The sequence below is a fragment of the Rhinopithecus bieti genome, unplaced genomic scaffold, assembly GCF_001698545.2.
Source record: "Rhinopithecus bieti isolate Rb0 unplaced genomic scaffold, ASM169854v2 scaffold_18466, whole genome shotgun sequence".
NCBI lineage: Eukaryota > Metazoa > Chordata > Mammalia > Primates > Cercopithecidae > Rhinopithecus > Rhinopithecus bieti.
This window is the reverse complement of record NW_016809319.1, coordinates 383,083-395,557: the sequence shown is the minus strand read 5'-3', so window position 1 is coordinate 395,557 and position 12,475 is coordinate 383,083. Positions and strand designations below refer to the sequence as shown.

At 41.3% G+C, this 12,475-nt stretch overlaps 2 non-coding genes across 2 annotated transcripts; one reads left to right on the top strand and one right to left on the bottom strand.

Moving 5' to 3' along the window:
* Window positions 1-4,868: 4,868 nt before the first annotated feature.
* TRNAR-CCG (transfer RNA arginine (anticodon CCG)) lies at window positions 4,869-4,941 on the bottom strand. Its single transcript has one exon. It is a non-coding gene; the product is annotated as a tRNA-Arg (tRNA).
* A 5,064-nt stretch (window positions 4,942-10,005) lies between these two features.
* On the top strand, window positions 10,006-10,078 carry TRNAK-UUU (transfer RNA lysine (anticodon UUU)). Its single transcript has one exon. It is a non-coding gene; the product is annotated as a tRNA-Lys (tRNA).
* The last annotated feature ends 2,397 nt before the right edge of the window (window positions 10,079-12,475 follow it).

Sequence of the window (12,475 nt, the reverse complement as noted above, 5' to 3'; positions counted from 1 at the left end):
ACTCCGTCTCAAAAAAAAAAAAAAAAAAAAAAAGAAGACGAAGACAGAGGACTCTTTGAGAGCAAATTTTTTTGAGCAAGGAGGAAAGCACAAAGGAAGCTAGGCTCAACCTGAGAAAACCAATTCAGCCTTTGTAAAACCTTCCCTACACCCGCACGAGTGAAAATTTCATCAGTCCCTGAAGTGCAGAAAGTAGACTCTTTCCACCTTTATCCAAAATGTGGTGCGACTGTTTAATCCAGATACGGATTTTGGAGAACACTGTAAACCCGGCAGGGGTGTAAGGGAGAGTATGGAGAAGTTTATCCCTAATCTACAGGTTATGTTCTTACTATACTAGAAAGGCAAGTGGCTGGGAACTGAAATGATCTGAGGAGTGGACGCAAGGGAAGGCTTTGAGAAGGAAGGAAGGGCTCTTGGCGCCAGAAAGGACGAAACTGAGTGGAAGAGAGAAGAAGCAGCGGAGAATAAGGCAGAAGAAAAATCGGGGATGCGTCTTTAAAGATGGATAGTATTGGGACAAGCGTGGAGGAAGAAAGCAGCCATGAGCCGCGTCTCTGCCAAGCTTTCTCTACGCCCTGGGGAAGAGAGAAGGCTTTAGGTGAGTGGTTTCAAAGTGTGTATCCCACAAAAGGATACGGCTCGTGTTGCCCAAGATTTTGTGACTGCGAGAGTGCCTCACTGCACTCTCCATCGCAGGAAACAGGCTGAGCGTTTTCGAGGGCGTGTGGTTGAGTATTCGTGGAGCAGTAGCCCCTGGTATTGGAGGTTTGAGGAAAGTGACGTTGTATCAGTTCTCATCTGGGAGCAGCCTGCAGCTTTGATACAGGCAGCAACTGTTTTGTTTGTGCTTCTTTTTGTTTGTTTATTTTGGCGTGTTCGAGTTTAAAACACAAGAGAAACAATGAGGAAGAAAGGTTAAGTAGTGACTGAACGTTTTGGGTTAGAGTGGATACCCACTAAAACCATCGCACTTCTGGCTAGCTCAGCTCGAAATGCATCAGGCCATTCGTCCGGAAATTGAGGAATCACGATGCTATTCTGAAGTAGATACTTCCCATTTTCCCACACTTCTTTTTAATTCATACTCAACAGGCTACTGAACCCAGCTTTCTCCTGGAGCAATCGGGGGAGTATTTGCGGTACGGTTTGCTACTTACATACTCTTTTGTCTCAGCGGGTTTCTGAAGAGCAATATTTGACAACGGGGAAAGTCGGATTTACAGAAAGCTATTCATTCAAGGCTCTTTTCTGCCCTATTGTCAAGTGGATGAACAAAACACTGACTTAACGTATGAGGAGGATCGCACAGTGTTGAGAATGTAAAAAGTGTTAAGTCAAAACACAGACATAGTTTGCTCATAATGTAAATTATTATTATTATTATTGTACTTATTTATTTATTTATTTTTTGAGAGGGACTCTCGCTCTGTCGCTCAGACTGGAGTGCAGTGGCGCAACGTCGGCTTACTGCAACCTCCGCCTCCTGGGATCAAGCGATTCTCCTGCTTCAGCCTCCCGAGTAGCTGGGATTACAGGCACCCACCGCTACACCTGGCTAATTTTGTATTTTAGTAGAGACAACATTTCACCATGTTAGTCGGGCTGGTCTCGAACTCCTGACCCCAGGTGATCCACTTGCCTCGGTCTCCCAACGTGCTGGGATTGATTACAGGCATGAACCACCGTGCTTGGCCATAAATTTATTAATATCATCAAAATTATTGGTCAGGAGCAGTGGCTCACACCTCAAATCCCAGCACTTTGGGAGGCCAAAGCAGGAGGATCAATTGAGTTCAGGAGTTGGAGACCAGCCTGGCTAACATAGTGAGAGCCTGTCTCTACAGAAACAAAAAAAAGAAAATTAGCCAGGTGTGGTGCACACCTGTGGTCCCAGCTACACCAGAGACTGAGGCAGGAGGATTGCCTGGGCCTAGGGGTTTGAGGCTGCAGTGAGCCATGCTTGTAGTGCCACTGCATTCCAGCCTGGGTGACAGGTGAGACGTCAACTCAAAAAATAAGTAAAATAAACTTTACTTTAAAAAAATTACTGAAGGAACAGCCAGAGTGTCTCATGCCTGTAATCCTAGCATTTTGGGAAACCAAGACATGAGAAATGAGTCCAGGAGTTTGTGCTCAAGTAATAACAATAATATCAGCACTCAATCTTGGTATCTTAAAACTTGACATTTAAATGAAATTTTAATTTGAGTCAATTAAGAATACAATATTCCACTTTTGCATAATTAACCATGAATTCACGCAGCAAATCGAAATTTATTTATTTTATTATTATTATTATTATTTTTTGAGATGGTGTCTCACTCTGTCATCCAGGCTGGGATGCAGTGGCATCATCTCAGCTCACTGCAACTTCCACCTCCCTGGTTGAAGTGATTCTCGTGTCTCAGCCTCCCGAGCAGCTGGGATTACAGGCGCACGCCACCACACCTAGCTAATTCTTGTGTTTCTAGTAGAGATGGAGTTTCGCCATGTTGTCCAGGCTGGTCTTGACCTCCTGACCTCAGGTGATCCGCCGGTCTCCGCCTCCCAAAATGCTGGGATTACAGATGTAAGCCACCATGCCCGGGCCAAATTGGGATTTAGTATCCACATTTATCTTAACTCAGTAGTTTCTAAGTAAAAGAAATTTGTAAGGCCGGGCGCAGTGGCTCACGCCTGTAATCCCAGCACTTTGGGAAGCCGAGGCGGGCGGATCACGAGGTCAGGAGATAGAGAACATCCTGGCTAACACGGTGAAACCCCGTCTCTAGTAAAAAAATTAGGCAGGCGTGGTGGCATGCGCCTGTAGTCCCAGCTACTCAGGAGGCTGAGGCAGGAGAATCCCTTGAATCCGGGAGGCGGAGGTTGCAGTGAGCCAAGATCGCAGTTCTCACCACTGCACTCCAGCCTGGGCTATAGAGCGAGACTCCGTCTCAAAAAAAAAAAAAAATTTGTTTGTATGTCAATCTAGGAACAATTAATTTACACCCATCTCTACTTTGGACCACCCAAAAGGCTGATTTATGTGAATTTAATTTCACTTCAGAATTAATTAAACTCCTTTGCATGTCCTGTCTTTTTGTTTTTGTTTCTTGTTTTGTTTGCCAAGAGACTGCATTTGCGCTTGTAGTTCACCCCTGCTCAAGCAAGACATACATTGTTTTGTTTTTTCAGATGTGAGTAAATGTCTCTTTTCCTCAGCAATATAGGGTCCTGTGAGATTTCTTAGGGGGCCCTGGCTCATTTTGCTGACAGGGTTGCCAGACTCTTACCGTGATAATAGTGCATTCTTTGAGCACTTTGTTTTTAAATTCTGGCCACCCTTCAAAACTATGAGGTTGAGTGAGTGTCCCAACCACGTGAGTTCCAGGTTATTGTAATTGAGCCTTTATCACTACATTTTGATGAAAGGTTTTCCTACTAGAATTCGGATTTGTGACCTTCAGATTTTTGTGGAAATTTATTAACAATGTTTGACTCTCGAATTTTGAGAGCCCAAAGAAAGTTTTTGATAGAAACTTCCTTTTCTTGGTGGTATACTCTCCTTGATTGTGACTTCTTCCTCTTTCTTCTTCTCTTTCTCCTTCACCTTCTCCTGGTTCTCCTCCTTGTTTCTGCTTTTATTAACCAAGGTCTGGAATGACTTTATTTTTCTGTTTACCGTTTTATTTAAGCTTGTGTTGAGAGTAATAAGGAAATGGTAGAAATCAGAGAGAATGGCATAGGCCCTGTAAGTCACCATCATCTTTAATGTGGATGTTAACCAGTACAAGTACCCCGTTAGAGTTGCATTTGCTTTCTAGGGCAAAATCTTTGCTCTAAGTTTTTTAAAACACATGACTGTGTATATTTTTTAAAAATCATTTTTATTTTATAGAGTATAATTGTCAAACAGTCTTAGATTTACAGAAAAATTTAGAAGACATTAGAGTTCCCATATACCCTGCACCCAATACTCTTACTATTCCTTACTATTAAGATGGTACTTTTCTGCCGGGTGCGGTGGCTCACGACTGTAACCCCAGCACTTTGGAAAGTCAAGGCGGGCGGATCACTTGAGATCAGGAATTCGAGACCAGCCTGACCAACATGGTGAAACCCCCTCTCTACTAAAACTACAAAAATTAGGCGGGTGTGGTGGCAGGAATCCTAGCTACTCGGAAGGCTGAGGCAGGAGAATCGCTTGAACCCAGAAGGCGGAGATTGCAGTGAGCAGAAATTGTGCCACTGCACTCCAGCCCAGGTGACAAAGTGAGAAATAAATAAATAAATAAATGAAATGCGGGGCACAGCGGTTCACGCCTGTAATCCCAGCACTTTGGGAGGCCGAGGCGGGCGGATCATCTGAGGTCAGGAGTTCGAGACCAGCCTGACCAACGTGATGAAACCCCGTCTCTACTAAAAAAATACAAAAATTAGCCAGGTGTGATGGCGGGCGCCTGTAATCCCAGCTACTTGGGAGGCTGAGGCAGGAGAATCTTTTGACCCCGAGATGCGGAGTTTTCAGTGAGCCGAGATCAGGACTGCACTCCTGCCTGGGTGACAGAGCGAGACTCCGTCTCAAAAAAAAAAGGTACTTTTTGTGTTGTGTTTGTTAAATTCATGAAACAAGCAGGACAAGACCATAAATTGGAAAAACCAAGCCAATTCCAAATTACGAATGCCTCCGGTAGTACCTACGCCAAGGACAAAGTGCACTTTAATAATCAGTACACACCTTGCTTACTGGGTTCTTGCTTTTCGTCAATATTCTTCGCTCATTTCATTTCGAGTTTTCCAAAGCCTTTTTTTTTTTTAAACCGTCTTGCGGAAAGCAGAAGGAAACATGCAGAAACTAAAGCTAGTTCCTGACAATAGTAAGGATACGACCACGAAGGGACTCGAACCCTCAATCTTCTGATCCGGAATCAGACGCCTTATCCATTAGGCCACGCGGCCACACGCGAGGGTTGATTTTCAAATACGAAAACTGAAGTGCAGTAGGAAAACGCTGAGTTTCTGTTTTCAAACCTTTAACTTCGCAATTGCAGATTTAACAACCTGAAGCGGGGTGGGGAGAGGCGAGGGAGGATGCGCGCAGGAGGAATAAAACTCCATCCAAAATTCCTAATAGCAATTCCTTAGAATTACAAACTGCGAGATGATCAGAAGTGACATCTTTGCCTTCTTTGAAGACTCTCTTCTGTAAGTTACTAATAATGATGATGCAAATTCGTGTACAGAAATACAAGCCAAGAACTCAAGTCTGCAATGAAGGAGTGGACATGACAGCGTAAGAAGGAGCATCATTGTTTGATATATTTTAACCTTTTCCGTCTCAAAGATACGACGGTGCTTCCTCCAGGGAGAAAAGCTTGTAAAGCTCAAACAAGAGCTGCCCTGGAACAAAAGACACTGGAGACTGTAAGAGGTGGGAGGTAGGGAGGGGGACAAGGATTGAAAAACTGCCTGTTGAGTATTATGCTCACCACCAGGATGACGGGTTCAATCGTAACCCAGACAGCGGCAACACGCAATACACCCTTGTCCCAAACCTGCACTGTACTCCCTGAATCTAAACAAAAGTTGAAATTAAAAAAAAAAAAAAAGCTCACTCTTGTCAGAAAAGCCGCCAAGCATTTTGCCTAAAGGTTGGCTTGCTCTAAAGCTCACGCTTTGGACTGACGACACAAAAGCATCTAGGAGCGGACTTTTTGTGACCCTTCTCCCAGTTATGTCGCGTATATTGATAGGGGTAGGAAGATAGAAAGATTAAAAGAAAAAAAAAAAAAAAAAAAAAAAAAGACAAGTTTGTAAAGTAAACCAACTGGCAAATTCTCAGTTTTCGCGTTCGTCTTGGCCTTCATGGAAATGACGAGCTACTGGGAAGAAACTTTTATTTTTCGCGGTACGGTGCCCCAGTCTTATCTCCTTTTCCGAGAGAGATGGGCATCCTCTCAGCCCTAAACTTGTCTGGATCCGCTTGTAGCACCATTTTGCTCCAGGTTTCTCGCAGTCAAAACTCAATAATTGTTTAGGACCTATATTTTGGATGGTAATATCCTATGTAGCACGTAATTGTCAAGTAATGACCACTGTATGACCTCACGAACGCTGTTACTGGGGGCCGGAGTAGTGAGTCTGGGTAGACCAAAGGAAATGTCTTCAGCCTGTTTCTTATGAAACTGATTTAGTTTATAGTCCGCTTTCATTTCTTGGAAAGGCATGGGATCCTTGAGTAGTTAGATTGAATAATGGTTTTTCTGGTGTGATCCAGTTTGGGGAAGCTATACTCTAGTCTGCTGAAGAATCCAACTCTACCTTTGGGCAGGTGCCCTACTAGGACTTATGTTCCACAGACCGCAAACTTATTCATGTATGTTTTGAGGTTGTTCTCAGTTTTGGCTTCATCACCTTCTCACTAGTGGTGTGTGCCCAAAGAATAGCAAACCCAGAAATCTCAAATCTACAATTAAATAAATGGGTCATTTTTTTTTTTGCAGTCTGGAGGAGGAAAAGTTACTTGGCGAACATAGACATGCAGTATAGTAAGTTTGGGCACCGGGTTTAGTAAGATTGGCATACTGAGCAAAACCATCCAAATTTATTTTTTATTTATTTACTTTTTCCTGCTCTTTGGAAGGAGCAGGGCTACCCTATAGAAAGTTGTGTCCAAAAGTAGCGCTGAATTCTTTTTCGGGAGGATGCTAAAAAGGAGTTGGCCACTGAATTTGAAAGAAATACATACTAAAGAAGCTATTAATTTGATAAATGTTGTTTAATCCAGTCGACACCCACTTCCTCTCAAAAAAGCCTTTCAAAGTTCTTCTGGTGCTTTTGATTTTTTCTATTGTTTCCAAGGCAGATTCCTTAAAATTTTTAACATTTTAACAAATAAGATTTTGTGAGGAATCAACGAAAAAAAAAAAGAATTTGAAAGATGAAACATTTTAATCTGTCTTATATCATTGTCTATGATAATTTTCGAACTGAAGAAATGGATTGGAAGGAGGTGTCTGTAGATAAAGGCCTTTCTAAATGAGCTTTTAAAAGTAGCATTTATTTATTTTATTTAGATGAAACGCAGACATCTGGCCAAAGCCCTGAATCAATTGGGGGATGTAATTAAGCTTAGACAAAGATCTTCCGAATGTAGCTAACTTTAGCCTTTTTAAAAACCTAAGCATACACCTAGTAAGTCTTCCTTAAACTAGAATTTGGAAAACTCAGCATTTCTGTGCGAGTGTGATCCAGTGTAACAACGTTCACTCACCCACAGGAATGAACTAAGATTTGCAGGCTTTATGGTTTGGTTTATTGCCTGAGTGTGTGTGTGTGTGTGGTGGTGTGTGTGTGTGTGTATGTGTGTGTGTTTTGGGTGGGGGCTACTGGTGAAAGGATGGATAAAAGAAAACTCAGAGAATAAGGTTTTCTACTCATATATCTATTTGCCTCTTTTTGTCTTACGTCCTTTTTTTTTTTTTTGAGACGGAGTCGCGGCTTGGAGGTGCGTGGCCGGGTCTCGCTCACTGCAGAGCTCCAAAGCTCCCCGGTTACGCCGTTCTCCGGCTCAGGCTCCGGGTAGCTGGGGACTAAGCCAGGCGCCCGCCACTTCGCCCGGCTAGATTTTTGTATTTTTTAGTAGAGACGAGGTTTCACCCTGTAGCCAGGATGGTCTCGATCTCCTGACCTGGTGATCCGCCCGTCACGGCCTCCCAAAGTGCTGGGATTACAGGCTTGAGCCACCGCGCCCGGCCCTATATGTCTTTTAAAAGAAGACATACAAATGTCTTGATCATCAAATAAATGCAAATCAAAACTAAAATGAAATATTATCTCACCCAAGTTAAAATGACTTTTATACAAAAGACAGGCAAGGATGTGAAGAAAGGAGAACCCTAGTACACTCTTGGTGGGAATATAAATTAGTACAACCACTGTGGAGAACAATATGGAGGTTCCCCAGAAAACTAAAAATATTACCATATATTCCAGCAATCCCCCTGCTAGGTATATACTCAAAAGAAAGTAAATTAGTATATCAAAGAGATATGTGCACTCTCATCTTTATTGCAGCACTATTCACAATAGCCAAGACTGGGAAGCATCCTAAGCGCCCGTCAACAGATAAATGAATAAAGTAATGTTGTACATATACACAACGGGGTGCTATTCAGCCATGAAAAGAATGAGATCTTGTCATTTGCAAAGTGGATGGAACTATGCTCTGTGCAGGAAACACGAGAGGGGAGAAGAAAAGACATACACACAATACCTTTAAGGGTAAATAACATTTATCCCACATAAATGGCAACGCAGATATAATAAACAAATGATACAATAAGCAAATTGCAATGGGAAGGGGAGAAAAGATATATATATGTATATAGTAAATATATGTATATAGTATATATATGCATGTATATAATGTGTGTGTATATATATATAATGAAGGATTCATCACCAGACCAGGAAGCAACAGCCCAGGCTCCAGAGTCAGCCACTCATCCGTGCACAGAGAAGGAGAGGCCTCAAGAAGCTATGGTGCGGTCTGGGACCCTAGCTCTTTTTGTAACAAGTTGTTTGGCATGAGGCCCAGTCACGAGGGCCCTTCGCGACTGGGCTCAAAGAACAAGAAAAGATCAACTTGTTTTTGAGATTGCCTGTTGTTTTTCAATAACTTACATGTAGGAATAGATTGAAACAGAGATTTCTCCGAAACAGCCCTGGATGAACACCTCAAGGGGCTCATACAACCTGTTCCAGGATTTGGTGACTATTGTTTGTGTCCACGTTCAATTGAGTTCAAATTTAATATGTAACTTTTCCTCCACAAACTACAGGACATTATGTTAAGCCATGTACAGAAAGTAAAACTTCACATATTCTCTCTCATTTGTGGAAGCCAAAAATAAAACAATTGAACTCATGGAGACAGAGAGTAGAATGATGGTTACCAGAGGCTGGGAAGGGTATTGGAGGGGGCAGTGAGATGGTTAATGGATACAAAAATACAGTTAGCATGAATAAGATCTATCATTTGATAGCACAACAGGGTGATTATAGTCCACAACAATTTATTGTACATTTAAAAATAACTTAAAGATAGTAACTGGAATGTCTGTAACACAAAGAAATAATAAGGTGTTGAGGCGATGGATGAGGTGATGGATGCTTCGTTTAACCTAATATGATTATTACACATTGCATGCCTGCATCAAAATATCCCGTGTATCATATATACATATATATGCTATGCACCCATAAAAATTAAAAATTTAAAAGGATCCATAGATGAAGAAAAAAATACCTTTAAAAATAAAACAAGGAAAAAAGAAAGAAAAGATCCATTATTAATTACTGCCTTTGTCTATCGGTGTTTGGAGAACGAATATCTGGCAGAAAAAGGCTTGCTGTGTTTAACATCACTATTTCTAATACCTTTAGACTGTGACCAGCAAAAACAGCACTAAATGCTAAACCAAAAGACACTGTTACACGCGGTTTTCCCTCTCTGGCCAGCCAGACTGCCGGTCTGAGGTCCACTTGACAAAGTGATACCTGGCTGGCAGTTTCATCCATCAACAGGAAGGGGTCCGTTATAGAATGTTCTCTTGCATCTTCAAATTCTTCTTCCTTCGTCTCTCTTACCTCTGCCGACAAAGGCTGCAAGAAAGACATACAAGACAATACTGAGAGATACGAACAAAAGTAGCTCCACCGTTGCCTCTAGAAGTTTAGGCTGCAGGTAATTGGCGAGAATGAAACCCTCTGTATCAAGCAACTCCGCAGTGCTTTGTGTAGAAGACGCCTCATCTCAGGTTACGGAAGTCAACAGAAAGGAGATGTTTAAAAGGAGAAAAGGAAAATGTTCCTAGCGGTCATAATGTCACTCTTAAGCAGGATCTTCGAAATGAGGAGAACTCAAGTAACGTGATTTACAAATTGCAACATGAAACATAAAACGATTGGAACAAATGGAGAAATCTAGATTAGATACTCCGTGAATGACACTGCACAAGGGCCTGGATAGCTCAGTCGGTAGAGCATCAGACTTTTAATCTGAGGGTCCAGGGTTCAAGTCCCTGTTCAGGCGGACTCTCTATTTTACTCTAGATCAGGAGTCCCTAGCCTACAGTACACTAACCGGGTACAAGGCAGCGCGGCAGGAGAGCCAGCGAAGCTTCATCTGCACTTACACAGCAACTCCCCCATCGCTCCTATGACCGCCTGAGCTCCCCCTTCCTCCCAGATAAGCGGAGGCGTCAAATTCTCATAGAAGCCCAAACCCCATTGTGAACTGTGCATGAAAGGGGTCTAGACTGTGGGCTCCTTATGAGAATCTAATGCTTGATGATCCGTCACTGTTTTCCGTCACTGCCAAGATGGGACCGTCTAGTTGCAGGAAAACAAACACAAGGCTTCCAGTGATTCTACATTATGGTGAGTTGGATACTTATTTCGTTATATATTACAATGTAATAACAATATAAATAAAGTGCACAATAAATCTAATGTGCTTGAATCATCCCCAAATCATCCCCCCAACGCCTGCTCCCTCATCCATAGAATAAATTGTCTTTGATGAAACGGTCCCTGGTGCCAAAAAGATGGGGAACTGCCCCCCTAGATAGTTTATACCAATTAAGCACAGGAAAAGGTTCAGATACTGTTTGTACAGCCACTAAAACTTTGCTACTTTATGCATCACAAATGTGGAATGATTTACATCATGAAATTACTAGCCCTAAGGGATTGCCTTACTGAAGTTGTTTTCCAAACACCAGAATACAGAAATCTAAACTATTTTAGAGACTGTTGACCTAGAGATTTGCATTTTTATGTATTTTTTAGAGAAGAATCTCCTTCAACAGCTGACTGAAAACAAAATCAATCAAAATTTCTAAACTCTAAAAACAGATAAAGAGATATTAAAGAGATATTGAAAACAACAAAAGAGACAAAACACCTTACCTAGAGAGAAAACCAATTTGCATATTAGTGGGTATCTTATCAGAAATCAAAGAGGTCAGAAAGAGTGGCACAACAGTTTTCAAGGACCAGAAGAAAAGAATTGTTAATTCTGAATTCTATATCCAGAGAAAATATCCTTTAGAGCTGAAGAAGAAATCAAGACATTTTCAGAGCAAAAAAAACTAAGATAATTAGCTTAGCAGAATTATCCTTTAAAAAACAGCTAAATTTCTCCAGACAGAAAAGAAATGATAAAAGAAGAAATAATTGATATCAGGAAAGAAGAAAGAACATGGTAAGCAAGAAAAAAATGGGTAAAAACAATACATTTTCCTTTTCCTCTTGAGCTTTCTAAATTATGTTTAACAGTTGAAGCATAATTTAGAAGGTCATGTTACACCTTCTAACATGTTAGAACGTGACCAGGCACCGTGGCTCATGCCTGTAATCTTACCACTTTGGGAGGCCAAGGCCAGCAGATCGTGAGGTGAGGAGATCAAGACCAGCCTGGCTAACATGGTGAAACCCGTCTCTACTAAAAATACAAAAAATTAACTGGGCATGGTGGCACACACCTGTAGTCCCAGCTACTTGGGAGGCTGAGGCGGGAGAATCACTCGAACCCAGGAAATGGAGGTTGCAGCAAGCCAAGATCACGCCACTACACTCAGGCCTGGGTGACAGAGTGAGACACTGTCTCCAAAAAAAAAAAAAAAAAAAAAAAAAAAAAAAAAGTATAACATGGTCCAATGTGGTTCTAAATGTATGTAGAAGAAATACTTTAAGACAATTATATTACAAGTGGGAGAGGCAAAGTGACAAAAAGCGAGGTAAAGATGACACACACCACTTTAACTGATAAAAAAATGATATCAGTACACAGTGATAAATTAAATAAATATCATGTAATACTCAGACAAATCACTAAAAGAGTTATATAAAGAGAGCATTTAAAAACACTACGCATAGGCTGGGCACAGTGGCTCACACCTGTAATGCTAGAACTTTGGGAGGCTGAGGGGGATCACCTGAGGTCAGGAATTCGAGACCAGCCTGGCCAACATGGCAAAACCCTATGTCTACTAAAACTACAAAAATTAGCTGGGCATGGTGGGGCATGCCTGTAATCCCAGCTACTTGGAAGGTTGAGGCAGGAGAAAAAAAAAACAAAAATAAAACCACACACACAAAAAAACACTACAGATAAATGACAATGAAATTCTAAAAAGTATACAAGTAGTCCATAAAGAAGACTTTAATAACTAAATACATACATACATATGCTCAGAAAATGGCAGTAACAGGGTACAAATAGAAAACAAACTGCTAGATTTAAGCCCTAACATATCAATAATTACATTAAATGTAAATGGTCTAAAGGTACCAATTAAAAGACAGAGATTAACAGCATAGATCAGAAAATATAATCCAACTACATGTTGTCTACAAGAAACTTATTTCAAATATAATTTTACAGACAGGTTGAAATTAAGAGTATAAAAATATATAACATTCAAAT